This window comes from Piliocolobus tephrosceles, chromosome 1, assembly GCF_002776525.5.
Source record: "Piliocolobus tephrosceles isolate RC106 chromosome 1, ASM277652v3, whole genome shotgun sequence".
Lineage (NCBI taxonomy): Eukaryota > Metazoa > Chordata > Mammalia > Primates > Cercopithecidae > Piliocolobus > Piliocolobus tephrosceles.
Genome location: NC_045434.1, coordinates 182302388 through 182308175, shown reverse-complemented (window position 1 = coordinate 182308175; position 5788 = coordinate 182302388). Strand labels below are relative to the sequence as shown.

At 43.3% G+C, this 5788-nt stretch overlaps 1 pseudogene; it reads left to right on the top strand.

Annotated features, from left to right (window-relative positions):
* Positions 1-4383: 4383 nt before the first annotated feature.
* LOC111548657 lies at positions 4384-5329 on the top strand (annotated as a pseudogene).
* The last annotated feature ends 459 nt before the right edge of the window (positions 5330-5788 follow it).

The window sequence follows — 5788 nt, the reverse complement described above, 5'->3', positions numbered from 1 at the left end:
CCTGTAATCCCAGCACTTTAGGAGGCCAAAATGGGCAGATCATCTGTGGTCAGAAGTTTGAGACCAGCCTGGCCAATGTGGTGAAATCTTGCCTCTACTAAAAATACAAAAATTAGCCAGGTGTGGTTGCTGTATGCCTGTAATCCCAGCTACTCGGGAGGCTGAGGCAGGAGAATCGCTTGAACCTGGGAAGTGGGGGTTGCAGTGAGCTGAGATCTTACCACTGCATTCCAGCCTGCGTGACAGAGTGAGACTCCGTCTCATTAAAACAAAAGAAAAAAGAAAAAGAAAGAAAGAAAGAATGTGCTATTAGGTATAATTTATAATACGTAATTTAGATTTTTAATAAATACTTGGTTTTAAAATGTCTTTTGGAAATTTGGCATAGATATTGAATAGTGAATGCCAATATGTTTTTAAAGGCTTTGGAAAGAATCAAGTGTATTCATTCAACTTATTCAATAAATATTTATTGACAGCTACAATATCCCAAGAACTGGGATAGGTCAGTGAGCAAAATGGATGAGGACCCTTGTGATGCTTAGGGAAGACAGACAACAGCAATAGACATGCTAAATAATCAAAGTAAACAATAGATTCTAGGCAATAATAACAGGGAATTTAAAAAAAGAAATAGAACAGGACAAGAAGGAGTGCTAGTGACTATAGGAGTGTTGTATTTTTTTTTTTTTTTTTTTTGAGACTAAGTCTCTCTCTTGTTCCCCAGGCTAGAGTGCAATGGGGTGATCTCAGCTCACCGCAACCTCTGCCTCCCGGATTCAAGTGATTCTCCTGCGTCAGCCTCCTGAGTAGCTGGGATTACAGGTGCCTGCCACCACGCCCAGCTAATTTTTGGATTTTTTAGTAGAGATGGGGTTTCACAACGTTGGCCAGGCTGGTCTTGAACTCCTGACCTCAGGTGATCCGCCCACCTCGGCCTCCCAAAGTGCTGGGATTACAGACATGAGCCATTGCGCCCGGCCAGGAGTGTTATAATTTTAAATAGGATGGTCAAGGTAGGTCTCATTGAGAAGAGAGAATTTGTTCAAAGACTTGAAAAAAGATGGGGGATTTAGCCATGTGATCACTGGGGGAAGAGGCTCTTAAGCAAGGGGAATAACACATGCAAAGGCTCCAAGGAAACAGTGAGCCTGGTGTATCTGAGAAACAGCAACTAGGCCAGTGTGCCTGAAGGAGAGTGAGCAATAAGGAGAGTGGAGGGGGATGACAATAGAGGCAGCCAGAGCCAGAGTAGGTAGAGCTTTATAGGCCATTGTAAGGACCTTGCTTTTTCTCTAGATCAAGATGTCTCAGTCTCAGCACTATTGATGTTTTGGGATAGATAATCCTTTTTTGTAGATGATTGCCTAGCTGAAAACATTGTAAAATGTTAAGAAGCATCCTTGGGGCTGGGCCTAGTGGCTCATGCCTGTAATCCCAGCACTTTAGGAGGCTGAGATAGGTGAATCATCTGAAGTCAGGAGCTCGAGATCAGCCTGGCCAACATGGTGAAACCCCGTCTCTAATAAAAACACAAAAATTAGCCAGACATGGTGGCACACACCTGTAATCCCAGCTACTCAGGCGGCTGAGGCATGAGAATTGCTCAAGCCTGGGAGGTGGAGGTTGCAGTGAGCAAAGATCACACCACTGCACTCCAGCGTGGGTGACAAGAGCAAGACTCTGACTCAAGAAAAAAAAAAAAATGAAGCATCCTTGGCCTCTTCCTACTTGATGCTAGTAGTCCCCTGCCAGTGTGACAGCCAAAAATGTCTCCAGACATTGTTAAATGCCCCCTAGAGAAAAATCCTCCTCTCTTCTGACCCTTGTCAAGAACAACTAGCCTACATAATATCAAAAGCCTTTGGAGAATTGTTAGTAAAGGAGTGACATCTGACATGCTTTAAAACAACTTTATTGATATATAATTATGTACCATAAAATTCACCTACAGTGTAAAATCTGTGGGTTTTAGTATACATATTTAGGCAGCCACCACCAGAATCTATTTTAGAATGCTGTAATCACCCCCAAAAGAATCTTGTACCCATTATCAGTCAGTCACTCCTCATTTCCATTCTTTTGAATGTGGATATCCAATTGTCCCAGCACCTTTTGTCGAAAAGATTATCTTTCTGATTGAATTGTTTTGGCACCCTTGTCAAAAATGAATAGGTCATAATAGGAGAATTTATTTTTGAACTCTCATTCCTATTCCATTGATCTACATGTCATCCCTACACTACCACCACACTGTTTTGATGATTGTAGCTTTGTAGTAGATTTTGAAATCAGGAAGTGAGAGTCCCAAAATTTGCTCTTCTTTTTCAGTATTGTTTTGGCTATTCTAGTTCTCTTACATTTGCATATGAATTTTAGAATCAGCTCATCAATTTCTGCAAAAAACTCCAGCTAGGATTTTTATAGGGATTGCATTGAATCTGTAGATCAATTTGGGGAATATGTCCATTTTAATAATAAGTCTTCTGATCCATGAACATAGGAGGCCTTTCCATTTATTTAGATCTGCTTTAATTTCTTTCAATGGTATTCTATAGTTTCCATTGTACAAGTCTTGCACTTCTTTTGTTAAATTTATTCCTGAATACATTATTTCTTGATGTTATTGTACAAGGAATTGTTTTCTTCATTTGGAGAAAACAGCCTGTTGCATGGCAAGAGTAATGCCATTTTCAAGCCAAACCTACATAATGACCCATATTTGACTCCTGCATACCAAGGCAGTCCCACAGAAACAATGCCTGTAGCATAGATAACCCCTCACGAAGATGCTTATCTAACTTCCCCAGTGGTCATAAGTTTTGCAAGAGTGTCTGAGACATGACTAACTGCACGTTTTACAAAAAAAAACAACAACACACACACAAAACTTGCTACATAAAGGGTATTTTCTGGAGGACAGGTGCAAGTGTCCACTGTCTTGTAGCTGCCCAAGACAAGGCTCTGTTCTACCCATCCTCACTTTCTTCCCCTGACCCATTCCCCAATGGTAAGCTTTTAAAAAAATGACTCTATTAAAAGACGTTTTTCCTCTCTTGTGCTTACCTTCATATTTCTAAATAACATACTCTGCCACCATTCCTTGATTTGTCTATTTTTGGATTAAGCTAACACAATCCTCCTCTTCTCTCAATACAGTTATAGGACTGAACGTTTTAGGTCCTCTCTTTTTTTTTTTTTTTTTTTTTTTTTTTGAGATGGAGTCTTGCCTTGTAGCCCAGGCTGGAGCGCAGTGGCTTGATCTCTGCTCACTGCAAGCTCCACCTCCTGGGGTTTCAAGCGATTTTCCTGTCTCGGCCTCCCTAGTAGCTCGGACTACAGGCGCTGGCCACCACGCCGGGCCAATTTTTTGTATTTTTAATAGAGACGGGTTTTCACCGTGTTAGCCAGGATGGTCTCGATGTTCTGACCTCGTGATCCGCCTGCCTCGGCCTCGCAAAGTGCTGAGATTACAGGCATGAGCCACCGCGCCTGGCTTTTTTTTTTTTTTTTTTTTTTTTTTTTGAGATAGAGTCTCGCTCTGTCCCCCAGGCTGGAGTGCAGTGGCCTGAGCTGGAGTGCAGTGGCCTGATCTTGGCTCACTGCAACCTCCACCTCCCGGGATCAAGCGATTCTCTTGCCTCAGCCTCCTGAGTAGCTGGGATTACAGGCGTATACCACCACGCCCGACTAATTTTTGTATTTTTAGTAGAGACGGGGTTTCACCATGTTGGCCAGGCTGGTATCCAACTCCTGACCTCGTGCTCCGCCCACCTCGGCCTCCCAAAGTGCTGGGATTACAGGCGTGAGCCACCACGCCCGGCCCGACTCCTCGTTTTTTTTTAAAATGCAGATATCAGAGACTTTCCCTTCCCTTTTAGCATTCTTCCCCAGGCTCACCCTCCAACTTCTATCATGTGTAGTTTCACTTTTACACAATCAGGATGGAAAACATTTACATTCAGTCTTTTGTGCTTTGTAAGTTGATTCCAAGTTGAAATCAGCAGGGACTACTTCCATTGACTATGTAATTATGCAGAGCAAAGCCAAGCCATAAATTATAATTTATATAAATTAATTTATTTCCTTTCTTGTTTAGGGTTTTATTGGCTTTTTAAAATTATTATCAAAGCTGTTATGACAAAATATGAGCAAAGGAAGCCATTTTTCCCCTACTGACATGAAATAAAGTAGGTTTTTTTTTTTACAAGATCACTTAACCAATGTCAATGGATGTAAAAATTCAAAGGGGGATAAATAAATTCAAATTTTATTTTTGTATTTATTTATAAAAATAAATAAGAATAAATATGATTTATATTTATTTTATAAATCTTATATTTATTATAAAAATAAATATAAATTTAAGATATTTGATAACTTATGGGACGTCTCAATTTGTGCTTTAAAAAGGGCGCACGGCGAGTAGCGGCGGCGGCGCAGAGAGGCGCAGCAGAGGTTTCCCTGGTTTCGGATTCCAGCGGCCGGATGGTGAACTCCTCCCTCCAGCGATCCTCAAAAGCCAGGGCTTTGCCAGAGAGAAGAAAGGGGATCAAAGCCAGCGTCACCGTCCACGCCAGCCGCACCAGGCCGCTCGCTACTCAGCCTGCACAGCCGCAGCGGCCGCAGCAGCGAGAGTTCCAGGGTCTCCCTCCGCTGCTGTAGTAACCCGGGTCCGGGGTCTCGGTGGTGCCCCTGACGCCCTTCGCGCACCCCTGATGCCCCTCGCCCACCCCTGAAGATTCCGGGTGGGCGAGGGAATCTTCAAAGGGATCACAATCTTTCAGCTAACTTACTCTACTCCTATGATCGGCTGAACGTAACAGAGATTCTAATGTCCAACGACAAGACGAGGATTCTCAACTGGTCCGTTCTAGGCTCACAGATGCCAAACGCATTAACTGGCGAGCGGTGCTGAGCGGCCGTAGCTTCTGCATCGAGATCCCTGGCGGTGCGCTGAACCAGGGGAGCGAGGACAGCTTTGCAGTTAGCCGAGGAGCAGCTAAGCGCCGACCATGTCTTCATTTGCTTCCACAAGAACCACGAAGACACAGCCACCTTGCTCCGGACCTTCAGCTTTTGAGACTTTGAGATTGTGCGACCGGGGCATCCCCCCTTGTCCCCAAGAGACCCGTCGCTTTCTTCATGGCCTACACGTTGGCGAGGAGGAGTAGCGGCCGCGGCGGGGCTGGGCATCGAGTTCCTGGGGCTGCCCCGGCGTCTGCCGGGTGAGTGGAAACGGTAGACTCGCTCATCTCACCTGGGTTTGTCCACATGTTGTAACTGTGCAAATGAATGCTAAAAAGAAAAAAAAAAATCAGCCGAGCATGGTGGCGCATGCCTGTAATTCCTTCCAGCTACTTGGGAGGCTGAGGCAGGAGAATTTCTTGAACCCAGGAGGCGGAGGTTGCGGCGAACCAAGATCGTGCCATTGCACTCCAGACTGGGCAACAAGAGTGAAACTCCGTCTCAAAAAAAAAAAAAAAAAAAGAAAAGAAAAAAACAGAAAAAAAAGAAATGAAAATTGAGGCATGATATGTTGGAAGATATAAGTGCCATTAACGAAATAGAGCAGAATAAGAGGGATCAGGAATGTTGGAGAGGGAGGATTGTAATGTTAAATAAATTAAGATTTTGATGTAGAATTTTAATTTTATTGAGAATTATTATTTGTATTACAGTAAGATAAAAATAATGAGATTGGAGTTAAATTGAATCTATGACTCTGAAAAGTCTCAGTCAATGAAATGGTTAAATGTTTGCTTTGTTTTTGGCCCTGCTGACACCC